The sequence below is a fragment of the Thamnophis sirtalis genome, unplaced genomic scaffold (assembly GCF_051295495.1).
Source record: "Thamnophis sirtalis isolate CommonGarterSnake01/CBP01778 unplaced genomic scaffold, rThaSir2_p1.2 scaffold_12, whole genome shotgun sequence".
Lineage (NCBI taxonomy): Eukaryota > Metazoa > Chordata > Lepidosauria > Squamata > Natricidae > Thamnophis > Thamnophis sirtalis.
The window spans coordinates 28,611,442-28,639,398 of NW_028261392.1; positions in this window are offsets into that span (position 1 = coordinate 28,611,442).

Here is a 27,957-nt window from a genome sequence, read left to right on the forward strand (position 1 = left end):
TTTCCATATCCTTCCATTTTGGAGCTGCCCCAACTTCATTAGCCTTGGCTGGATTTTTTTGTTGTCAGCTTGAAGAACTTCTCTTGCATCGATCAGGGACTTTGCGATGTCCCTGAGATCAGCAAGACGTATTCTTCCTGTTCACTGTCTCTGCGGGACAGTTTAGGTCTGATTGGACCACCCAGTGGCAAAATTATCGGCTTCAGTCTCGGAGTATCGAGATCACACGTCCGTATCATCGCGACATAGGCTCCTCCTAGGAGGGTTGTAACATTTTTATGTTTGATTGATTCTTGGAACTAAGAAAAATGATTTTCTACACTATTAATAAAAGAGATCTAAATAAAGACATTAGGTATAGAAAAAATTAATTACAAGTACAGATGCTATCCTAAATATCAATGTGACATTTTTAATAGGAAGACATTTCTGAATGGGTAACACAATCTGAGAACAAAACTGAGACAAAATCAGATCTAACATCCATTCTGCACACAGCTATTAATTTTGCCACACACACACACACACACACACACACACACACACACACACATTTTTTGCCTCAGAAGAATATTTCCCATTCCTGCATTTCCAGAATTCTGCATATTTATGGTCAGAGATGAACACTAGGAGATATTGCTCTGTTATTTCCTATTTCATGTTTCCCATTTTATGACTTTTATGCCATAGTTAAGCGACTCATGTGATTGTTAAGTAAATCTGACTTCCCGCATTGACTTTGCTTGTCAGAAGCTTTCTAGGAATAGGAATAGCAGTAGCACTTATATAACATTTCATAATGCTTTTCAGCCCTCTCTAAGCCGTTTAGAGAATCAGCATATTGCACCTCCTCATTTTACTGACCTCAGAAGGATGGAAGGCTGAGTCAATTTTTAGCCGGTCAGGATCAAACTGCTGGCATATGGCATAATTTGTCTTCAATACTGCATTCTAACCATGGCTGCTGCATGAACATTCAAATGACAAACCCAGGACAATGGGATGGTACAACTATCATAAATATATGCCAGTTGCCAAGACACGCAAAGTTTGATTACATAACTGGGAATGCTACAATGGTGATAAGTGTGACAACTAGTCATAAGTCACTTTTTCAATGCCGTTGTAACTTTGAACAGTTATTTTAAAAATGGTTATAAATCAAGGACTATCTTTACCGTGTTTTCCCATTTAGCCTCTTAATTAGGTATATAGTTCTATCAAATTGGATGATTATATCTGATGTGTCAATTGGGTTTCATGGAACTTTAATGAAATACCCCAACTCTTTAAAAAAATATTTAAAATTATTAAATTAAATTATTTAATTCAATTTAATTAAATAATTTACATTAAAATAGAACACGAAACAGTTGCATATAAGGTTGAGGGTATTTCTATGAAGTTATCTGCAAGATACATTGCTTGCTTTTACCACATATGTTTACAGAGTATGGTGTGCTAAATCATCTGTCCTAAATTGCTAAATACAGGGAACTGGCAAAATCATATCCAAGAACTTTCAAGTAGATTTAGATTCATAGCAAGGCACTTTTGAAGAGACCCAGGTGCAAAAGTCTTAAAATCACTTTCTTCTCATTGCATTCTGTCTCCTTTAAGTTTTTGCTCTGCTTTTGTGTGCCGTGAAGTCAGTGGCTCAGTGTAATTGAATATGCAGTATACTAATATAGTATTAGAGGTGTGTTAATTGGCTTTAATGTGAACCAACAGAATTTTCCAGCTTGTGGGAGGGAAAGGAAGCTCAAAGAATGCAGAGACTCCTGCTTTGGACCACAGATTGGTGTTGGTCAATTATAAATATTTTAACTGTCAGACTTCCAATCTCAAGGAAAGCCTTTTCATAAGAACATTTCTGCTCCACATTCCTGTTGGAGCCAGATCTTATTAACCCTCAACAAGAATCCTCTGTAATATACTTTGCTACCATTGTACATTCTAGGGGGTCACAATCAGAGGTGATATTCAGCAGGTACTGACCAATTCTGGAGGACCAGTAGTGGAAATTTTGAGTAGTTCAAAGAACTGGCAAATACCACCTCTGGTTGGCCCCGCCCTCGATCTTTTCACTACTTCCCATGTCCCAGCTAATTAGCTGGGTCTTCTTTTGTTACCCTGCACAGGAGAACAGAGCTGGAAAGCAGGTTAGTGGGGTAGAGTGAGAATCGAGATTTTGCAATATCCTTCCCCCAGGAGTGGGGAGGGAATGGGGATTTTGCAGTATCCGTTCCCTGCCATGCCCCCCAAGCCACACTCACGGAACCTGCCCACAGAACCAGTAGTAAAAAAAATTGAATCCCACCGACAACTGTCTTCCAGGAAGTCTGATCTCTGTTACTGATCTACAAAAACGCTTAGTAAAAGGTCTCTACACCACAGATGAAATTAAGGCAATATAGTTGGGTATAACAGAGATAGTCCAAAATTAAGTTTTGCAAACCATTAGTTTTTTTTTTTAAATCTAGAATATGCTGAATATGTTGTAGCATCTTGAAATAACATAGCAACAGATGGGCCTTAGCTACTTCTCCTTATTAAAACCATAAGGCGAGTGCTAATTTGCTTCAATGCTGAGGAAATGGTTTCAGTTCTGCTCATCAAATATAATAGCAACAACCTAGTTAAATTAGAGATCAGGTCATTAGAAATGCTTTTTCCAGAATTAATCATTCTGCAGTCAGAGGATACTACATTTTATCTGATATTTCCAAATTTCCTATCGCATAAAAATTAATACTGTCCTGTAAATAAATATAAACCTTTCTTTACAGAAGAACACGTCTATCTATGCAAGATATACTTCTTCACACACCACATAATTAGCTGTGAAAATTTACTATCATGACAGGCATTAAACTTTTAAGTTTATTTTTAAAATTAATTATGATTGACATATTACTGGCACTTAACAGTAGACATTAAACTAAACTTCCACACATCGTTGAATATCAGGTGCTGGTAAGAAAGAACAGTAAAAACTGATTCCCTTTCTACATACATATACAGTACATTCTACCTTTCCAGGACTAAACATAATTAAAACTGTAAAACAACTCTATAATATAAATAAACAATCTAATACCAAAACAATTTAAAAAGCTTAACTTTCTAGAAACAACAAACCCTGATGTTTCTCTTGGCCCATATAAACAATAGACCCCTAATGTTTCTATTGGCCCATATTAAAAATAGATCTTTGATTTTTCTATTGGCCCATATAAAAAATAGATTCCTGATGTTTCTATTGGTCCATATGAAAAATACCGGTAGATCCCTGATGTTTCTCAGTGCTAAGGGGAAATCATCTTTTCCCTTGACACTGAGGAACAACAGGGGCAAAAGATGAGCATCACTGAAGATCTACTGAGAACTAAGATCCACTGTCCCAATATTGCCTATTCCAAGACTTTATAAATGTAACTTTAATCCTCTAGTTTTAATCACTAAATCTTAATCATTTAATTGCACCTCTTTTTTCTGTTTATTGTTATTTGATTGCTTACATACAAGCAGCATATCTACAAGAAAACACTCATGTGCATGCAAGCTGTTAGCTATCTTCATGACCATGTGCTGTCCCAACAGTAACCATTTTAGTACACACACCCAACCCTGAAAGCATAAGTGATTCAGTTACCATTTGTTTATATATGCATCCTATTTGCCCTCTTAAACAGCAAAAATAACTTGGACCAGCCTCAATGCTATTACACTTTTTATCATATTATTACAACTCCACATATATAATTGAGTTACTTTCTCCAAGTAAACATGTATATCCACAAATACTGAGATGTAAAAACCACCATTGCTCCAGAGAGTTTGGAACATACCAAATACAATGAAATACAAGATAGAGTCCCCCCACCAAGAGTAGATTAGGAGAGTGCATTAAAATAAAAGATAGAGAGCTAAATGAAAACAGGTTCACTATCTTTCCTTCTGTTTGCTTTAAGTCTCCTTCACATAATGAGTGCATTGACAATCATTATGTAAATTAGATCATCTTTCCAGGAGGATGTCTGTTCCTCCTTGAGTCGTTTAAACTAGGTTATATATTCATCAACAAAAACCCCGGTTATAATAAGAATTTTTTTTCCTCAGGAAATACTTAAAGATATTTGTATAAGCTGTTCACATGAAGTCTAGGAAAACAAACTATCTGGATGTTTGTGAGATTTTGATACTTCCTTCAGTGAATCAATTTCATAGCTCCATATAAACAAAATAAACAAATGTATATATTGACATGTTTATTCAGTAACATGCTGATTATAAAGTTAAAAAAATAACAAATGCTTCAGATTTTGATGATGGATACAAGCAAATGTATAAAACTGCAATACAGGATCCTATATTTATCTAAACTCATTTTGATATAACTATATTATTACTAATTCAATTACTTCTAATGTGCTCTATTTAGTAAATGTAAACTGATATATTTTTGTTTTGCAAGCTGCTATTATAAAAGGTGTATTATATATTTATTATATGCAAACACTTCTCATTCTTTGCAGTATGGATGGAAAGGTCTTCCTGGTTTCATACAACGCAAAAACGTGTGTACCAGAGGTGAGTTGCTCCCGGTTTGGCCCACTTCAGCCAAACCGGTAGGGGAATTTAGGCCTGGGTCGCAGAACCAGCAGTGACCCAGGTTGGCCACACCTCCAAACCAGTTCTCCAGTGAGCACTGCCCTTACCAGCATGTTGTTTAGTAGTGTGCGCACATGCACAGTTCACTGTAAATTGTTCTGCGCATGTAGGAAGAACAATTTCCATTGAACTGTGCACACTAGCGTGAAGTGAGCCAGTAGTAAAACTGGGAGCAACCCACCTCTGGTATGTACACAGCTGCAGACCCCATTCTTGCATTCATTGATGCTCTTAAACTTGTTCTTTCCACATTCCACTAATGTATTAGTTTAACTATCATTTGGACCAGGTTGCTTGCTATTGCCCAAAGTCCAAGAAAAAAGTAAAATGAAAATTGTTTCAGCTCAAACATAGAACATAAATAGAGGAAAATTCTAAAAAATATATTAAAGAGTCTATTTTGGAAAATTAGAGAAATGGGAAAATTCAAAGGAATATGAACAGTATGATTTTAAAGCTTGAGCATAATGTTTTCAAAAGAAAGAAGCAACACATGGAAGCCTTTACAAGACAAATTTGGATCAAACAATATTCAAGAATTTGACATTTCACAACGTTTTTCTCATTTGCGGAGCTGGGGCGGGCATGGCCTGCATGTCACGGATCCAGCCCATGTTTGACACCCCTGCTTTAGGACAATGGCAGGAACTGGCAGTCTTTAGAAAGAACATTAGAAAGAAATTATACAAATGGTTATAATTGGATGGTGGATTATGCAATGAAAATAGCAAGAGAACAACATAAAGAACTATTTATAAACTATTTCAAAGCTTTAATGGTATCACTTGAATAAGTCTCTCAATGATGTGGGTATGTCCCAAGCACCTGGTTCATCTGTTAAGAAGTCTCTACAATAACCAGGAAGCAGTTGAGAATACAATATTGGTTGCATCAAATGGTTTAACTGAAAAAGGAGTCAGGATGGATTTTATCACTATTCTACCACTGTATTCGCAAATCTTTGATGTGAATGTCATGATTGCAGAAATAGGAAAAAAGAAAAGTAAGGACAATTGTTTCAAAAAGAAAAACATAAAAGAAAAACAATGGTTTTTCTTTGAATATCAACAAAACAAAGATACTGAAAACCCAGAGGATTTAAGGTGAACAATGAGATAACAGCAATGGTTGGCAGTTTTAATGTTCTAGGCTTCAGAATTGGTAAACTAGGTGTCTATGCAAGAGATTCAGAGAATTTTGGACAAAAAAAGAACCAGGCAACTCATATAAGTAGATAATATTAAGTTTTATATTAATTGAAATGCCATAGAAGATCAACACATTTCAGCTAAGCTAAAACTTATTGTCTACTTATTGGACTTCCCTGTTACATCTTAAGAGAACTTTTATTTATAAATATCAGGAGTTAACTACATTGTGACAGAATATTACACACAAGGGATTATTTAAGCTTACCACCATTTAAAAAACAAAATGACAAAAATTGTAAGTGGTGGTGGAAGTATTCTACTGTTATTTTAATTTTCTCCTTCAAACCTCAAACCTTCTAAAGCATAGAAGTCCCACCTAGAATGGTCCATTCCTTCTTCCACTTGATCTTCCATTTGTTAAAAAGAAAAGATTGCCGTTTTTCTTCCTTATTGACAGAGAGACTAGGAAAAAAGGACTCAGTGTCACCATGCCCTCTTCCTATTAAGAACAGAACTGCATTTATTTTTCAGAGATGAGGATTTTTTGCTATTTCCAGGAAACTCACTTAAAATAATAAAAAGCTAAAAGAAAAAACAAGAAAAGAATTTAAAAAAATAAAAAATAAGAAAAAGACAAGTGTGCTATCCAGTTTTGGAGCATCAGTCCCAACATGACATGAAAGCCTGGTGCTACCCTTGAGCTGATGGAATTATGCACTTCTGGGGGATGAATAAATCAGTTCTGAACTTGGCAGAGGCTATGCAGACACATTACATGAAACAACTAAAAATATTTTTAGTTTTTTTTAGATGTTACTTTTCAGTAAAATCATTGTTCAATGTGGTCACATGACCCCATAATGTTGTAAATGGCTGAAGTTCAATTATATGACGTCGGGAAAGGACCAATCTTTGAAACTTCAAATTGGGTCATAAATATTTCCTATGTAGGTTCATCATAATTTTAAATGATCATTAAGCAATCAACCATAAGTATCTTTATTCAACGCCAATTAAATATTGTAGTAGGAGTTATCCTGAGTAAAACAAAATTCCCTGTGGTTATTTCTTGTGCTTTTAGGTCTACAATATAAAGCTTTCTGTATTGTTAAATCTTATCATTAACAAGGAAAGATGGTACCTTGTTTTCCTACAATATCTTTGTATGATTTTTGTTCCAGATTTAATACATTCTGATTTTTTTTTCTTATTACTCAGTTTCACATCTTGTGTCTGTGCAAAGATGCAGATAATGATTATTATAGTTCGTTCACTTTCTGGAGGGATGACCTTTGAATTTTTAAATATGAAGCATTTCGGAGCAAGCCCCAATATTCTTTGTACTACAGGGCTAAGCAAAAGATTATTCATTTATATTGTGCTCTAACAAAAATATAGAAATTTCACTGAGAAAATGGATGAACTGGTTTAAACTCACACAGATTAACGTGCTTAATTCTGAAACTTCGAGCGGCTCAAAAAACATTTTTAGCCTATAAGGAGCTGATGTAGAGTTTGCTACATTTTCTTTCTATTTGGGAAGAGCCTTACATAACTAACCGACCCTCCATCAGTAAACTTTATGTAAAGAAAAGCATAATTTTAGATATTCAGAGTAGATAATAGCATAGCCTCAGCCCTATTCATAAGTGCTCCCAGAAGGTTAAAGAAAAAATGACTATTTGTGCACCCTGTTGCTACTTCTTTTACACTCTTGCAAGCCCTTCTGTTTGATGCTAAATTGCTTTTTAAAATAAAATTAAGTGATTCATACCTTCGGTAAAATTGTATATAACCATATATATATATATAAAATGAAGAACTATCATTTTACTTTTGCATGAAACCAATACTTTGTAACCCTTATGGAGGCAAATAAATTCCTGAGAATATTTGGAATAAAGCCCTGATACATTTAGAGATAGGTTAGATTAGGGTCCTGGAAATTAGGGTGCTTGAACATTTTTTGTTTTTAACAAAACAAAAGAGAACTATTTAATGTTAACTTCTTCTCAAATTGATTTCTTATATTAAAAAACACTACAGATTTTGTTTTTTACCCTTTCTCTGCTTTCTCTTATTTCATTTTGACCCTTAATGGGAAGTAAGTGCTTTACAAATAAGATTATTTAACATGCTATGTTAGTAAACTTTGATGTAGTATCTTATTTTTATTTGCAAGCATTTGATTCCATGCTGGAAGACAAAGTATATGGCCTCCATTACACCTAGCAGTCAACCCAATTTTCCAGTTGAATATCACACTGCTTGAAATTAACTAGCAATCTGTAATGGGGAAACTCTGTGCATATCCCTTGGGCTTTTCAATCATCCTATTCTAGTGTTAGCTATTTTCCCAGATAGAATAAAGAGCTTGGTTGAGAGCTCTGAAATGTGTATTGACTACAAAATTCTACTCTATGGAAACTTCCCAGGGATACAAAAAATAAGTGTTTGAAAATGGAAAAAATGGTTCTATGAAAGAGAAAAGATACGGAGTTTCTGTCAACCCAGTCAACTCTACTGTTCATTTAGACATCTCACTCTTTGAACCAGTTGTGAAATTCATATTTTTTTACTACAGATTCTGTGGGCGTGGCAGGGGAAGGATACTGTAAAATCCCCATTCCCTCCCCAATCCTGGGGAAAGGATATTGCAAAATCTCCATTGCCACCTCACTCTGGGGCCAGCCAGAGGTGGTATTTGCCAGTTCTCTGAACTACTCAACATTTCCACTACCGGTTCTTCAGAACATGTCAGAACCTGCTGAATTTCACCCCTGCTTTGAACCCAAGTCATTTATTTGTTCCATTGCTGTTTAGGAACCTAAAAGGCATGTTTACCTAAATGGCTTCTCCAGAGATCTTTGTATACAAACCTACCAGGTAATAGCTATGGCTGTATGAGATTCAGCACAGCTTTTCTTTATAGACACATGCTAAATAAGGGCTTTCACAATATGGTAGGAATACTTTAGAAGGAAAACATAATAATGCAGGAAGATCTTACAAAGTGATAGAAGATAGACTGAGAAAGACAACAAGCAGTTTTTTTCAAAGATATGAAATATAATGTATAAGAGAGCCAATAGTTCTTAAAGTAGGGATGTTAGTCATGTCAACAATCAACAACTGTTCATCTTCATGACAGAATGATTGTTGGTTCAGAAGCCTTCCAATTCCAGAACACGCTCATCTTTAGCTCAGGAACAGGATGTTCTCTTCCAGAAGAAGCAGCCCTGCAATCTGGAGTCTTCCTGAATGCATGACTAGGGTAGCAGAGAGAAGTTTTCCAGACCATCTCAGACTATTCAGGAAGATGATGAAATTCAATCTGGCTCCAGTTGATTGGTCCACTCCTGTTTCTTTAAAGATCTATAGTTTTGCTGTAACTTTACTTATGATTTTATTTTATTGAAATAGCTTTGGCTTGTCTTATTTTGTTGAGAGTCAGAAGATTGGGATGACATTATTTTAATAGTTTTGATTTTTATTGCACTGCTTTTGAACAACTGTATACTGGTCAGACTCTGTATGGAATTGGGTGGCTTAACTTGTGCATTTCTTTATTCTAAATAATAATAGTACTTTTCTTTCCTTCTTTTAATCTCAGCTCATTTCTCTAACCAGCCAAGAACATTTTTCTTCAAAGAATCAACATGATATCATCTTCTTTTTTTTCCTCTTGGAACTATTTGTAATTGTGTATTTAGTATTTTTTTTTACAAAGATTAGTTTTCTGACTAGTGGGATTCAAATGATAATTATCTAAACCAGTGTTTCTCAATCTCAACAATTTTAAGATGTGAGAGCTTCAATTGCCAGAATTCTTACAATGAAAAAATATTTACCTGAAACTGTGATTCCCTGTACTTATTTCCAATCCCTTCAGGATCCAATTTAAAGCTCTTCTGAGCAAGATCACCAGGCTTCAAAGAAATCCATTTTTCTCACTCTGTGAAATGCAGCCTTTCTTATAAAAGCATCCCTTTCTTCTAAAAATTTAGATTATAGTCTCAGAAATGTAATGTTGATTACATTTTGTTTCCATCTCCCTTCCTACACCCTCTTCTTCTATTCTCCTGGAAAGACAAATGAATATACCAACCTTCAATTTTTTGCCTTTAACTTTAAACCTAACCCTAGAGATTTCATCAATCAATCTGAAATATGATTATCATACAGTCAGCCCGATATTCAGTCTGGATTTATTATTATTATCCACCTATTGAGTCCTTCCCAAGGTCTGGGAAAGGCAGGTGTTTATGTTTGATGGTGTTAGAGGTATCGTCACAGGATGTAAGCTATTCAGGTAAAGCTGCCTTTTGCAATTGACTGAATTTCTGAGCGATAATGGTGTTTAATGGTGCTCCAGTTGTTTTGATATTGTAGTCAAAGTATCTATTACTATTGGTACTACTACCTTTATTTTCTTTTGCCATAGTCTTTCTATTTGCAGGTGTCATGGTTGACTCCTACTCAGCCCCACTCGTAATCAGACAACCGTAATGGGAGGGGGAAGGGAAGGCAATGGAATATAAGAGAGGCTTGGAAGGGAAATTTGTAATGCAATTGTGCTGACTGGAAGCCTGAGATGGACCCAACACCAGCTGGGAATGTTCAAGGTAGACAAACCATTCCAAAAGCAAAATGAGTGCAAGTGATTGGTGAACAATGGGGAGTGGGAGGTCCAGGGGGGAGGGAACGTTTTCCTTTGCATGCATATGGAATCTTTAGTAAAGTTATACTCTTGGTTAAAAAAAAAAAAGTCTCAGAAGTTTCTTTTGCTGCCTAACCCTAACGTCAACCTTAACATTTGATGTTAGGTCTTTGTATTTTGTTAACTTCTCCAGTTCTTTTTCTTTCATTACTATTATTATATCTTTATTTTGTACAGCTTAGGGAAGTTTACACAGTGCTCCCACCTTCTATTTTCTCCAGCTTTATAAGATGGGTTGGGCTAAGAGAAAATGACTGCCCCAAAGTCACCCAGTTAGCTTTCATCCTCTGATTATTAATGGTATAAATAATTCTTTACATTGAATATTCTTGCTACCTTCCTTGATGGGATCTAAAAATGACTGCTAGCTAAGTATTGTTCCAAGAGTATTTCCCCCCCCCCCAAAAAACATACTATTCCTTACTCCTCCTCCCTGAACAGTTATGCTGCTCGAAATAGAAATTAGATATTTAGATACAGAGACCATTTGATTTCTGCATTTCAGAAATTCACAACCTGCTGTTCTTCCACATAGCTCACTGCAGGAGGCTGACAATGCTTGGATGCTGTGTTTAAAGTAATTTCTCAAGGAAGAAAGAGGAGACAAAATGTGGAGAACCTATCATTATCTTGAAGGATAATGAGTTTTTTCATAGGAGGGACTATCTCCAAAAAACTGACTGGAGGAGACCTTCCCACTGGTAACTACTATTGTCTTAAGTTGCTATGTATAGTAGTAATCTGTTTATTGTGTCATCATGAATGTTTGCTTGAGAAAAATAATGTTTAGGCAATTGACATTCTTTGAGATGATAATTTCTGACATCTGCAATCTGTTCTTGTACTGGATTGCTTATTTTGGAAATAATCTCCAAAAGTAACAATTGTCAAGATAATTTTTCATTGCTAATGCATCAACAGTGTGTTAATGCCTAATGATTAAAAAAATAGAATTGGAAAAAGAATTGAATATAGGAGTTTGCTATTGCTATGTTATGATACGCCATACGCTAAATAAATAAATAGGAGTTTGTGAAAGAAATTCATGTTTGACCGTAGTACATTGAATTCATGTGCCATATGATGTTTTTCAAATTTTGTGATACCCTATGCTCCTAAAGTGATAAATGAATAGGTGTGACACCTTGCTCCTGCCCCATAAATAAAGCTAATCCTGTTATTATGATAAGGGTTACATTTAAAAAAATCATTTAATCAAAGTTATATTCCTGACTGAGGCTTACTTTTATCTGACACATTGCTCATTTTTATGTTTATCTTACTTTCTAGCCATACCTTTTTTCCATTTTGAAAGGATAGAAATGTAGAGCAATAGAAAACCATACTCCACTAACACCTACCATCTGCAGAGGCATCCTCAACCTATGATGGCAACTAAGTCCAGAATTACACTCCTAAATTGTGCTGGTTGCTAAGCATGTCACCATGTGATTGTGCCCAATTTGTGATGGTTGTTAAGTGAACGTTGCACTCATAAAGCAAAGATGGCAATTATTAAGCACTTGTGGTGATTAAGCAAATCCATTGCCCATAATGGATGTTTTTTGCCAGAAACTGGAAGTAAATGCCAGTTTCTGGTTAAAAAAGTAATAAATCATGGTCACATGACCACTGGATTCTGCAAATGGCCATAAATGCAGGTCAGTTGCCAAGCATCTGAAATGCAGTCATGGAAGGATGGCTATCTGAACTCTGAAATTGATAAGTAGCCCTTAGGAGGTCCATTGTTACATGAATGGTAACTGGAGTCCTCCGGGATTGGGCAGCCTATAAATTTAATAAATGAAATGAAATAAATGAAATGGTATCCAGTTCTAAGTCAAAGTCTATCTGTAGAGATATCGTCAGAATTATAGATTTATTACTACACACCACAATAGCAGTTACTATAAGTTCTTGCCTATATGTCCAAAGATAGGAGAAGCAGCAAGTTGCCAATCTCTGTTATAAACAGAACAGAATAACAGAGTTGGAAGGGACCCTGGAGGTCTTCTAGTCATGCCAACACAAGCAGGAGACCCTATACTATTTCAGACAAGTAGTTGTTCAATATCTTCTTAAAACCTCCAGTGATAAAGCACATACAATTTCTGAAGGCAACCCATTTCACTGGTTATTTTTTCTCACTGTCAGGAAATTTCTCCTTAGTTCTAAGTTGCTTCTCTCCTTGTTTCTTGACTTGCCTTCTTGGTGCTTTGGAAAGTAGGTTGACCCTCTCTTCTTCGTGACAACCCCTCAAATATTGGAACACTGCTATCATGTCACCCCTAGTCCTTCTTTTCACTAGACTAGACATACTCAATTCATGCAAGTGTTTTTCATATGTATTAGCCACTAGGCTCCTTTTGTTGCTCTTTTCTACACTTTTTCCAGAGTTTTAGCATCTTTTTTAAAATATGGTGACCAAAACTGGATACAATATTCGAAGTGTGGTCTTACTAAGGCTTTATAGTCACTACTAATAGTTCATGTGATCTTGATTCTATCCCTCCGTTAATGCAATCTAGAATTGTATTGGCTTTTCTGGCTGCTGCTACACACTGTTGGATCATATTTAAGTGATCGTACACTAGTACTCTAAGATCCCTGTCATAGTTACTTCTATTGAGCCATGTTTCACCTAATCTGTACATTTGGTGTTTCTTGCCTAAGTGTAAAACCTTACTTTTCTCAACATTGAATTTGATTTTGTTAGATAGGGCTCAGTGTTTAAGTCTGTTCATCTGGATCTTGAATCTATCTTCTGGGGTGTTGGCTATTTCTGCCAGCTTGGTGTCATCTGCAAATTGGATGAGTTCCCCTTCCATTCCTTCATCTAAATCATTTATTAAAATGTTTAAGGGTACTGGGACTAAAACAGAACCGTGGGGTACCCCATTGTTATGTCCCTCCATGTAGATGTAGATCCATTGAGGACTACACACAGAGTTCAATTGGTCAGCCAATTGCAAATCCATCTGGTGGATTTTTCTAGCTTGCCGAGAAAGAAATAGGTTGTGATATACTTTATCAGATGCCTACTGAAATCCAAGTATACTACAGCCACAGCATTTCATTGGCCCACTAATTTAATCACTTTGTCAAAGAGTGAAATAAGATTTGTTTGGCATGATCTGTTTTTGGCAAATCCATGTTGTCTTCTGGTTATAACTTTGCTTGATTTTAGGTCTTTGCAGATCTTCTGCTTATTATCTTTTCCAGGATCTTCCCAGATATTAAGCACAACAATCAGCACAACATTGTTTTACTGCTACTTCAAAATATGTTTCCTTTCTGAAATCCAATTCTCACAAATGTCTACTGTTGTATAAAAGGTTTTTTTAAAGCAATCAGATTGACTTCTACTGTTATGGGATAGTGATTTATGTCAGCAATACTTTAAGGTGATGTTACACAAATCTAAGGAAACAGAGAAAATGAGGCAGAGTAATACTGCTGAGGTATGAGGGAAGGAATAATGTGTGATAAACATACTGAATGATGAGTGAAGAAAAGATAACAAGAAGCTAGTTTTAAATATGGCATCTTATGCTTGTTAGTACCCTAACATCTGATTACTCTGTTCCCTGCTGTTCAGAATTTTAAATCTGTGAATATCCAAAAGCTGATAGGGAGATCTTGATCCTTCTGATATAGTTATCCCACATTAATTCAGTGCTTTTCATCACACATATACACAAAGACAGAAGGCTTCTTTTCACATTACATTAAAATACATTCCCGCAGTCCTTATGCTTCATTCTGCTTCTGTAGTGAGATCAGGGAGTGATTCTTGCAATTTAGTTTTAATGTACAAGAAGTTAAGAAACATGATGGAAGGTTCCTGTTGCTGTGTTCTGTCTCCCACAGAATCACGAGCCATTGCAAAAATCACAAGTGCTGCTCTCCTATATATACTAAAGCAATCTTGGGCAACTGAGGGGAAAAGCCAGGGAAGGGAATTGTAGTCACTTTTCAAGCTCTCTGGATGAGATGTCAGCTGCACAGATGTGCCAATGCCCAGTCAATGCCCAGTGCCAATGCCCAGTCATCCAGCTGCTTCTGAATAAGGATCTATTCATTTTTCTGGATCACTGGTAATCCCTTGTCCAAAAATATCCTGGCTGACATGTAAATATAAGGAGAATATGGAGTTAAGCAGAAGTAAGCTTAGACAGTAGGCCAAGATAACTCCCTCCTATTGTCGCTAAACTTTCCTATGTGCCACCCGCTCATCCATTAGAATATTTAATAGCCAGGTTTCCAGTTTTATTATAAACCAGAAAATTGGCTGGCCCATGTTCAGAAATAGAGAGACGGGTCTTGGGCACGGTAAGCATTGTAAAAAGCATCCATCCTTTCTATCTAACTATACCCTTTGGTTCATCTGCAACCTATCACCTGGACTACAAGGAGAAACTCAGCAGTGTTACTTTTTGTCAGTTTCACTTCAGTATGCACAAAATCCTAATCAGTAGTCTAAGTGTTATGAGATAATGGCAGTGCTGCAGCAAGTTCACTGTTGGCAGCATCCAGAAATATCCTAAAGTATGCATAATCATATTAGAGCAGGCAAAATGGGGTCAGTCTCTCTCAAAGAAAAACCACATGAAAATCTTGCCAGCAGAACTGGTTGAAGATCTATGATATATTGATGTGGGGCAGAAACAACACATCTACCTGACAAAGCCAAATTTTCTCCATTTAAATTACCATTTTTTTCGGAGTATAAGACACACCTTCCCCCCCCCAAAAAAAAGAGGGTGAAAATTTGAGTGCGTCTTATATACCGAATGTAGCCCCACCCACCCACTGCCCCCCACCCTTTGGCCTCTGCCTCCCAGCAATTTACCTCCTTGCAGCAAACTGAGAAAATGGGGCTTGCGGCGGTGGCAATTGGAGGATGGTGCTCAAATTAAAAGTGAAACTTGCTGTTTGCTGTAAGGGGCAAATTGTTGGGAGACAGGGGAAGATTTTTTTTTCTTCTAATCAGGCTAAACTGAAACAGGCTGTCTGCTGTTTGCTGCAAGGAGGTAAGTCAATAATTATAAATGCCTATAGCCGTGATGGCGAACCTATGGCATGCCTGCCACAGGTGGCACGCAGAGCTACTTGTCCAGGCGTTGCCCTGTCAGCTGGTCAGTGCACATGCACACACTGGCCAGCTGACCAGCCTTCTTTTGAGGCCATTTTTTGTCCTCTGGAGACTTCAGGAGCTTCCCTGAAGCCTCCGGAGCATGAAAAACCGGCCCTACAGGCAAATCAGAAGTTCGAGAATGTAGGGCCAGTTTTAGCCCTCCAAGCCCTTCAGAGGCCTTCAGGAGGCTTCCCTGAAGGCTCCAGATGGCTAAAACCAGCCCTACGAGCAAACTGGAACTCCATTCCCAAACTTCCGGTTTGCCCATAGGGCCAGTTTTTTGCACTCCGGAGGCTTCAGGGAAGCTCCTGAAGCCTCCGGAGGGCCTCCGGGGCAGTGGGGGGGGGGGCGGCTGTTTTCACCCTCCCCTGCCTCCTATAAAGCATCTGAAGCTGGGGAGGGTGAAAAAAGCAAAACAAAGTGGGGGGAGTGCTGGTCGTGCACACATGCACACTGGGGTCATGTGCATAGCATTATGGGTGTGGCAGGCCCATGCATGACCCCCCTGTGCTCCCACCACTTTTGGCACGCGAGCCACAAGAGGTTCACCATCACTGGCCTATAGAATGTTCTAATTATTTTTTAAAGACTGCTTTATTATTGTTCTAGCCAACTTAAAATGAAGAAGCTTTTTAAAACAAATGCTTGATCTGAAGAGGCCCAGTGCTATTGTATCTTCTTTTAAATAGCAGATAATAATGTATACTTCCAGAAAGCCACATCAATTTTAACAGCATCTGAAAAGCAACACCAGTGTATATCTTCTGTGCTGTTTGCTGTTTGGTGCAAGAAGGCAAATTACTGGGAGGCACAGGCAGATTTTTTCTCCCTTATTTTCTTCCCCAAAAGTTAGGTGCGTCTTATACTTCAGAGCATCCAAAAAATACGATAACGTTCCATACAAGAGCCTTAACTTGCGCTGCTGCTTCTTAGAATTTCCCCACAAGTACAGAATCTACTATTTTTTTCAGATCTACTGTTGATATATTCACTGCAACAGGAATTGTCTGAACAGCTTGTTGCTTGAGCTTGACTTAGTCTCCTTAAGTACAGTACTTCCCCCACCATTTTTTTTTTGTTAAGCATCATATTAAACACATAAAGAGAATCAAAAACGTAATACAAAAACACATACAAAAATAGATGACTTAAAAAGTCAGAAACCCCCTTTTCACAAAACAAGAAAAACAGGAAATAATTTCCTCCCTTCATCCCCAGCAAATACATTCTACATTAACCAACTTTTAACAGTCTCTTAAACAACATGCAAAGGGCTTTTCAAATGACAAAATAGTAGCCTTTTCAAAGATATGAAATGTAATGTATTAGACAGCCAATAGTTCTTAAAGCAGGGATGTTAGTCATGTCAACAATCAACAACTGCTCAGCTTCAAGACAGAATAGTTGTTGGTTCAGAAGCCTTCCAATTCCAGGACAAGCTCATATTTAGCTCAGGAACAGGATGTTCTCTTCCAGAAGAAGCAGCCCTGCAATCTGGAGTCTTCCTGAATGTGTGGCTTGCGCTAGGGTAGCAGAGAGTTTTCCAGACCATCTCAGACTATTCAGGAAGATGATGAAATTCAATCTGGCTCCAGTTGATTTTTGCATGCCTGTTTCTTTAAAGATCTATAGTTTTGTATAGCATACTTATACTTTCATTTTCTTGAAATAGCTTTGGTTTGTCTTATTTTGTTGGGTGTCATAAGATTGAGGTGACATTATTTTAATAGTTCCGATTTTTATTGAACTGCATTTTGAACTACTGTATACTGGCAAGTAGTGGGTGGCTTAACTTGTGCATTTCTTTATTCTAAATAATAATAGTAGTTTTCTTTATTAAGTTTCATTCTTTTATTCTCAGCTCATTGCCCCAGCTATAGCTCTTCTCCATCTCCCAAGGTCATCACTGCATGTTTTTTCTTCTGATTTCAGGCTCAAGTATATTCTAAGACTAGGTGTCTCCAGTTACCATATCATTTATACTTCAGATCTATTAGTATATGACATCAAACATTTTTTATATAAATTATTAAATTTTCATATAAATAATGTGATTGCAGAAGCTGAACTTTCCTGAAACATTTGCCTAGTGGCTCCTATGTTTATTTGTTTTCCATGTACCAAACTATTGCAGAATTTCTCCTAGGTCCTGTCCTTTCTAGGAAATAGACATATGTAATAATGAGAATTGCAAGAAAGCTTTAATGGTACGTTGCTTGATTGAATTCAGAAGTCTATCCGAGATCTAGAATTACTGTTCTCTCAGTAACATTTCTCTGCAGGTTTTCTGCCTTTTTTAGAATTCACCGGTCATTATTATATATTTTATCTTGCTTAATATTAGGAGGAAAACTGGCAACAGCCTTTTTCCAGAGTTGCCTATAGTTTACACTTTCAACTATACTTTCTTTGAAAATTGGGTAATTGCTGAGTCAAACCCAGCACCAAACATATGGACTATAGCTTAGTGCAGTCATTCTGATCCGCTGGAGTTGAGTTCTACAGTCATTTATCCTCTCCATTAATCAGTTCTGGAATCCCATAAGAAAGCTAATTAGTCAGACCTGTGAGTTTTAATTTTCAGAAATGGCACTGATTTACTATCCTGAGTTCAATATAGTTAGAAAGAAGGTACCTGTAAGATAAGATTCATTTTATTTATATCAAGACATCACATTGATGTCTTTTTTGTAATTATTTGCATTTCAAACATACAAGAATAACCTTCAGAGGCCTCAGAGGTCCAGGTTTGATTCAGAAATGTTTCCCCTCCTGTCCTATCTTCATGTTTGTGTTAAAGAAGAGGGTATAGAGAAGAGGATACACCACAGTCTTTTTGTGCATATTCCACTCTAGCACAATTTTTCTGACCACCAAGACCTGGAGAAGGACATCATTGCAAACTCTCTTCTCCAGAACAATCTACATCCAAATCATTTGTGTAATACTGTTTTAATCTCTTCCTCAAATGATCCCGTTCAAGACTCCAGTTTCCCCAGTGAGTTTTTTGTGTGTTTGTTTTTCGAGGGGCGTTTCAACTGATGGAAAAATTAGGCTAAACTATTCCAGTGGGGCTGAAGTATTACATTTTCATTATCCAGCTAAAAGATGTGAACTTCCTGTTCCTAGGACAACAAAAGGTATTACCACTCCATGAGTTGTAACTACTGAACTGCATGTCCTTTCAGGCAGGGGTGAAATTCAGCAGGTTCTGACAGGTTCTGGAGAATCGGTAGCGGAAATTTTGAGTAGTTCAGAGAACCAGCAAATGCTACTTCTGGCTGGCCCCAGAGTGGGGTGGGAATGGAGATTTTGCAGTATCCTTCCCCTGCCACGCCCACCAAGCCATACCCACAGAACAGGTAGTAAAAAAAATGAACTTCACCACTGCTTTCAGGCGGTATATTTTTGGGATGGCACAAAATCATTTATTTCTACAGTGGTATGGAAACAAATCCACTTCCGATCCCAGCCATTTTGATGTAAGGAAAATTTAATTTGAAATAAGATCAGAAAGCACAGTTTCAATAGGTACATGAATCATGGATAATCATGAAAGAGAATATATGTTTGTGTAGTATGAAACCTGTGTGTGGTAAGGATAGCTTCAAAGGTAGAACAGCTTCAAAGATGTAGTGAATAGGCAGGCCTCCAGCCCATGTTCACAGAGAGCTGAACAGCATCTGAGTTTAAATTTGCTTCTTGTATCACACATTGAGTGAAACTTTCACCACTTCCCTACATTTTCAAAATTCTCCTTTACCTGAACTGGATAATGGGGACAAGTTATGCTGCTCTTGGGAGGAGGAGCTGATGTCACGATGACACGACCTGCGATCTCAAAGTCCCGAGATCGCAGTCAATACTTTTGCCAGTATGGACCTAAACCGTCCCGCAGAGATGGTGATCGGGAAGAATATGTCTTGCTGATCCCAGGAACCCTGCAAAGTCCCTGATTGATCCAAGAGAAGTTCTTCTAGCCGGCAACAAAAGCACAGCCACAAGCTGATGAAGTTGGGACAGCTCTGGAACGGAAGTAAACGTTAAGAGAAAATGTGTACAACTGGTGAGGAAATTTTACTGTTTTAAAAGAAACTGCCCAAAAAAACTTAAAGCTAAATTACATTTGAGAACAGAAGAAATAAGCGGCGAAATTAAGCTACATTGGATTGCATTGGACAGTGTGTTATCTTTCTTTTTAAATGCTATTTTATGGATGGAATTTGCACAAAGCTTTTTAATACATATACATATACATATACATATACATATACATATACATATACATATACATATACATATACATATACATATACATATACATATACATATACATATACATATACATATACATATACATATACATATACATATACATATACATATACATATACATATACATATATATATATATATATATATATATATATATATAAGATTTTTTTACAACCCCCGGTATGCCCAAAGATAGGAGGAAGATCACTACTTCCATTCTCTGTCCTTCGGCTCGTCACAAGAGACCATCCAGGCAGAAACCCAATATTTTTACTGTTGCCTTTTTGTTACATATGTTGTATTTGTGCTGATAAATAAATAAAGGGAGACTAGTATAGATCTATTTCAAGCTATTCAAGCCCTCTTTTTTGACAAAACAATGGGTCCATTTTTGTGAAAAATGGGCTGGTTTTGGGAGGTCTGCAGAGTGCAAACACTTTTTTAAAAAATTGCCTCTTAAAATCTTGGTGCGTCTTATATTCCGGGGCGTCTTATACGCCGAAAAATACGTTATATACTAGGGTTATATACAGTGGTGGGATCCTACTGGTTTAACAACTGGTTCGGTGACTCAGTTTAAAGAAAATTTACCTTCCGCATTACTGCTGGGGAGTAACACAGTTGAAGCTCAGCAATCTGCTCTCACACACTAATCAGCTGAGAGAGAGATATGGCAGTAAAGCGCAGGGGCAGGCGGGTGGGCCCACCTAATCATCAGGGGGAAACTGGTTCGTTCCCAGCTGATCGTTGGAGCTACTGATTCGCCCGAACCAGTAGAATCCCACCTCTGCTTGTACAACACTGAGTCTGCCAAGCAGTCTTGGTATTTGGTACTGGTATTTTCTTAAAATTCACATTACCATGGCAGGAAGGATATGTTGCTGCTACTGCCCCAAAAGACACATTGCCAAGCACTTCCAATGCCTCCATGTCTCACCAAACCACAAGCTCCAGCACTGCCTTCATTTTAGCAACCAGATAATTATTATTTTTTGGCAGCTCACAAATATTTTTTAACTCATCAATGTGCTCATTTCCCTTTATAAGTTGTCCAGGCTGGCTACAGACCATAATTGCTCAACCACATAACCTAGCAAAACAAAACCAAGTAAGCCATATGATGGCTTAGCATGATGAACCCAGCCATTGTCAGCAACCTCACCATCACTGCTAACATATATTGTATAACTTTAGACCTCAGGTTTGTTTTCCACCATCAGATTCTTTATTTCAATACAGAGCTACAGAAATGGTATTGAGGAGATAAGGACACCGTATAATATATGGACATATGAAAACAAATATAGTAGTCCTCAACTCATGACCATAATTGAGCCCAGAATTTATGTTGCTGTGAGACATTTATTAGGGAATTTTGCCCCATTTTACTATAGTTGTTAAATGAATCACTGCAGTTATTAAGTGAATCTGTTTTCCCCATTGACTTTACTTGTCAGAAGCAGAGGTGGGCTTCTGCCGGTTCGCCCTGGATCGGGTAAACTGGTAGTCACAGCGGTAGGAGGCTCCACCCATTTGCCCAGACGCTTCTGCACATGTGTAGAAGCATTGCGCGCGCACACAAACAAACTGGTAGTAAAATAAATTGAAACCCACCACTGGTCAGAAGGTTGCAAAAGGTGATGACAAGATCCTGGAACACTGCAACCATCATAAATATGAGCCAATTGCCAAGCATCTGAATTTCGATCACTTGACCATGGGAATGCTGCAATCATAAGTGTGAAAAATGGTCATAAGTCACTTTTTTCAGTGCTGTTGTAACTTTGAATGGCCACTAAATGAACTGTTGTAAGTTGACTGTTGTAACTGTTGTAAGACTATGTGTACTGATTTGTGTTAATATAAAGCATTAATGGATTTCTCTTTGGCATTAGGTACTAAAATCAACACTAAAATGTAATGCAACCAGTAAAAGAAAGAATAAACAGAATTTTGTATTAGAAGGTGCAAAAGAATTATAAGGTTAAAAATTAAGGCCAAGCTTGCAACAGAGATATAAATGGTGCAATAAATACAGATGAATCTGGATCAAAATAAATTCAAATGAGGCTTAGTAGATGAATTAGAATGAGTTAACATATGGTTTTATATATTCTGCTAAGCCGTAAGCCATATTCATACAACTGTATTCATACAACATGCTAAGGCAAATTGAAACAAACTTCATTTTGACTTTTTGCATGTAAAATAGACTAATAATTTTCATGTTAGCCTTACTCCACATGATTGTAAGCCAAACATTTGAATGCTGCACAGTTTTTTAACTAATGCGTGTGACTGTGGATGCATATAGTGACAATTGCTAATTTGGAGAAACAAATTCGAAAGTAATCATGAAATGATTATAATACAACAACAAAAAACTGATTGACTGAATGGTTTGCAAGAAATGAGGATCACAATTCACTGAACAAGAATGAATGCCAAAGTAACCATAGGAGAAAATGCTACTGGAAATGATTTAAGTTCAATTTAGATAATCTGTTACATGGTTTATCAAATATCTGTGGTATTTGTTGAGTCAAAGTGTAGAGAAAATGCTACTGGAAGTGATTTAAGTTCAGTCAAATTACCACAAGGTGGCAGCTATAATTTTGTATTGTAGAACTAGCCACTGTTCTCCAAACAGAAAAAAAAGAGGTATCCCTATTGTTGATAAATATTTGAATAAAATCATCAAGAAAATAAATTTTATTTTGTGAATGACATTGCTATACAAATTATTATTCTTATAGCTTTACTGTATTTGAAGACTACATTGCTTATAGGTTAAGGTCTTGCAGAGCTGCAACTATTGAATCTGAGACATGGAACACGGACATAAGGGAGATTCATATAGGTACACAGAGAGAGAGAGAGAGAGACAGAGAGAGATTAAAGATGTGTGCATCAATTGAGATTTGCAAAAAAGAAAAGCAAAATGTAAACAGTGATAATTATAAGTTATAAAACAACTGAGTCTCAAGTACTGTATCAAAACAGAATGTAATTAAGACAGACTAAATGCAAATGCTTAGTCATATACTGTACTTGCCAGTGTTTCAGATTCTGAATTATTGCTATTCCATCAAACATCTCTTAATGTGCCTTAGCTATGTCATTAGCTTAACAGTCATGGGACTCCTTGAGAATTCTAAAGGATGCTTAAATCTTAATAACATCAAATTTTAAAAGATTAATCTCCTGGGATCTGAGGCCCATATCAATTTATCTTCAAATTATTCCCTGAGAAATAATTCCCTGAGTATCTTTCTCCATTTTCAATGAAAACCATGAATCAGATACAGCCTAATATCAAAAGGTTAGATCAATAATTTAAAGCATAATATTGTAGTGGCAATATATTTCTTAATATATCATACAAATAAAGAAGAAATGTAAACTGTTCCACAAAATGCTTTTGGGTCTTCTGCTTATTTATTATCTCCCAATTCATCCAGTTTCTACTGTCCAACAACAAATGGGTGGGGAATTCTGGGAGTTGAAGAACATATGTTTTAATGTTGCCAAGTTTGGAAAATTACTGCACTAGAGGCAAAAAATGGTTTTTTCCCTTACTTCTTGCTTTACTAAAACTTCTAGAAGTAACCTCAGTGATTCTGCAAGAATTGCACCGTATATAGGAAACCCAAAGTAATCATTCAAGAATACAAGATCATATGCATCCTTATTTCAATCAATAATAACAATAATACAATATATGGCATATTTTTCTGCCAAGAAACAGAACCCATTGTATTTACAAATCTAGGCACTACTGCAGCACTACTGATTGCTTTTGTGTGCAATCAGATAATATCTGTCGTAGACAGTGTCCTTCAAGATAAAGTGCTGAGCAGTGGAGGGGATTTGCTTCACTGCTGACAAACAACTCATTTTGCTGCCAAAGTAGGCTTCTTGGCAGCTACCTCCCTATACTGAGTGGGGGCCGCTAGGAATGACCCAAGATGACTCTCTGGCCACCATGGACACTCCCAAGAAGAGGAATCCTGGAGGTTGCAATTCCTGGTAAAAGTGGTCAGAGAATCTGTGTCCCCATCTTTCTGCTTAGCTGTTTGGTTTTTTTAAATCATGTCTTGGCTTTTGGCTGCATTCAGAGTTTTTTCTTCTTTTAATTTGATTATTTTAAAAAGTTAACTGACTGGGTGAAGGCAGATTTACCCTAATCCCTGCTGTATTTTAACACATTTTTCCCTTTCCTACATAAGGAATATAGATAATAAAGGCCATTCCTTATCTGTATGTAAATCTATAAATCTTCAATTTTTCAATCCTTGTTAATATATATTTTATTATGTTTTCATTCTATACAATCACATATTCACTGTGCTTGATCAGGGCATATAACATTGAATAATAAACACGGCCCTCACTTATATAGAAAATGCCCTCTACAATACAAACCCAGTATACCACCTTGACCTGCCATACACCCTCTTTCAACCCCCTCCAACTTTCATTCTTCCTTCTCACACACCCCTCTACGCCTACTTCCCCTCCCCTTCTTTCTAACCTTAACCCTATCACTCCCTCTCCATTCCCTCCCTCCCTTCTCCTCTCTCTCACCCTCTCCACCCTCCTTCTTCTTTCACTCGACTCTTTCCTTCGGTATCTATTACCTTCCAGTATATTCGGTTTGTTCTATTTTCGCACTAACATTGAAAAGCCACAGTATACAAATACAATCATGGAATTTAACACATATTGTATTTCCCCCCTCCCCCCTCCCCCTAAATCCCCACCTCCCTTCCCTCCCCCCGACTTCCCAAAGACCATACGTGGTATAATTTTTGAACAATCACAGTCTGAAATATCTCTACATTGAACTCAGCTTCTTACTGTTACCCAAATTTTAAACAATTTAAATTATTACTGATACTAAGCATACGCTATCTGGAGTTTCTTAGTCCCATATTTACTTTTTATGTAATCAATCCACTTTTTCCAGTCTCTTTTGTATCTCTCGTTTGAATGTTCTTTGAGATATGCTGAGATTTTGGCCATTTCGGCTAAGTTCATAACTTTCAAAGTCCATTCTTGAATTGTGGGTAAATCTTTCTTCTTCCAATACTGCGCCACCAAGAGTCTTGCTGCCGTTATTAAATACAGGATCAAATTAGTCTCTGCTACTGTAAAATCAATACATATACCCAGTAAAAACAACTGGGGGGTAAATTTTATCCTTCTTTTAAAGATGTTTTGCAGGATCCACCATATTTTTATCCAGAATGCCTTAACATTACGACATGTCCACCATATATGAAAATATGTAGCATCACAAGAACCACATCTCCAACATTTAGGTTGAACATTTGGATACATAGAGGCAAGCTTTTTAGGATCTAGGTGCCATCTATAAAACATCTTATAAAAATTTTCTCTCAAGTTTTGTGCTTGTGTAAATTTCGCATTTCTTACCCAGATTCTTTCCCATGTTTCAAGCATTATTGGTTCCTCGACATTCTGAGCCCATTTTATCATACAATCCTTAATCAGTTCCGTTTCAGAGTCCATCTGTACTAATACATTATATATCCTCTTTATATGCATTGAGCTTTGATCTCTTATTTGTTTAAACAAATTATCCTCAACTTTTACAAAGCCAGTTTTTTTATCTGTTTTCCACCTAGCTTGTAGTTGACCATACTGAAACCACGTTTGAACTACCTTCTCTTCTTTAAGTACCTCTAAAGATTTTAGTTCCATCACCCCTCTTTCTGAGATAAGAAGTTGTCTATAGGTGGTTCTATCGTGTTTTTGTTCTACATTCATATTTTCAATTGCATGTCTAGGAATTGCCCACATGGGCACTTTATCATTTAGTTTATGTTGATATTTTTTCCAAACCCGCAAGAAAGCATTTCTTAAGATGTGATTTTTAAATTTCTTATCCGTTTTTTTGTTAAATAACAGGTAAGCATGCCAACCATATAACAAATCATATCCCTCGATATTCAAAATTCTGTCATTAGTTAGATGAATCCAATCACTAATTGTAGATAATGCCACTGCGTCATAGTATAATTTTAAGTTAGGTAATTTCAGTCCTCCTCTTTCACGTGCATCTTGCATTATTTTCATCTTTACCCTCGGCTTCTTTCCTGCCCACACAAATTTGTTGATACCCTTCTGCCATTCTAAAAGATTCGCATCTCTTTTAAGTATTGGTAACATTTTAAAAAGAAATAAAAATTTTGGTAAAATGTTCATTTTTACTGCCGCTATTCTACCCAGCAAGGACAAATGCAGTTTTTCCCACCTTTTCAACTCCAGCTGTGTACTATGCCAAAGTGATTCATAATTATACTTGTATAATTTCCCATTTGAAATTGAAATATTAACTCCAAGATATTTAACTTTTTTAACTACCTCACATCTTAGCGTCGCCCCCAGTTCTTCCTTCTGTTTGATAGTCATATTTATAGCTATTATTTTGGTTTTTCCTAGATTTATTTTAAATCCCGAGACTTGACCATATTGATTGATCGTATTCAATAATACCCTACTAGTTTCCTGCGGTTGTTCCAATATTATAACCAGATCATCCGCAAATGCACGAACTCTATATTCTTGCTGTCTAATTTTGATCCCTTTTAGACCGCCCAGGCCCCGTATCCTATTCAACAGTATTTCCAAAGTTATAATAAACAATAATGGGGACAGAGGACAGCCCTGTCTTGTACCTTTTTCAATTTGAAAGGAGTCTGTCAGACTTCCATTGACAATGATCTGGGCTGTTTGCTGCTGATATATTGCACCAATTGACCGTAAAAAGCCATCTCCTATCTGCATTTTTTGCAATGTCTTCAGCAGGAATTGCCAATTAACTCGATCAAAGGCTTTCTCCGCATCCAAAAATATGAATGCGGCCGGGATTTGATTGTTCTTTCCCAAGTATTCTAAAGCGTTGATAATTAATCTAACGTTATCCTTCATCTGTCTGCCCTGTATAAAACCAGTTTGATCGGTATGTATCAGTTGCTGAGTTACCCCCATTAGCCTATTTGCTAATATTTTAGTAAAAATTTTATAATCTACATTGAGTAATGAAATAGGTCTGTAATTTTTTGGTTGGGTAAGGTCTTGATCTTCTTTGGGTATCAACGATATGAACGCAGTCTTCCACGAGGGAGGCACTTTCCCTCCCGATTGAATTTTATTGAATAGTTCTCTGAGGGGTTCTACCATTTCTAACTGTAGATATTTATAATAAACAGCTGTTAGACCATCTGTGCCTGGTGCTTTCCCTAACTTTAATTGTTTAATTGCCTGCAAAATTTCCCCAGAGGTTATAGGTTGGTTCAGCTTATGCCTATGTTCTTCTCTGACTAGGGGGATTTTCTCTTTATCTAGGTATTTGTCTATATCTCCGTCCTTAATTTTGTCCCCTTTATACAACTCTGTAAAAAATTCCCGAAATACCTTTTGAATCTCTTCCTGTTGAAACACTTCCTTCCCTCTGTAACACAATTTGGATACATTTCGAGCTTTCCTTTTTTTTCTAATCTGATAAGCCAACCACCTACCAGGTTTATTTGCATTGCAGAAAGTATTATGTTTAGCATATAATAAACTAGTAGCTACCTGGTCAGAGATCAGCATATCAAACTGAGATTTTAATATAGCAATTGTTTCCCTAATCTTTGTATCTCCTGGATTCAATGTTAGTTCTGACTCTTTCCCTTTAATTTCCTCTTCCAATTCTTTTCGTTTTTGCCCTTGTTTGTATCTATGTATTTTATTTATATTCATTAATACTCCTCTCATATACGCTTTGCTTGCATCCCATACATATTCCAAAGATGTACCCTTGTTCGTATTGAAGACAAAATATTCCGATAGCAATTTTTTACAATCATTAACATACTTTTCATATCTAAATAAGTTTTCATTCAACCTCCAAGACCTTCTTGCCTGGGCTACCCTTCCCAATTCCATCCAGACTGGATTATGGTCTGAAAGAACTCTCGCCATAATCT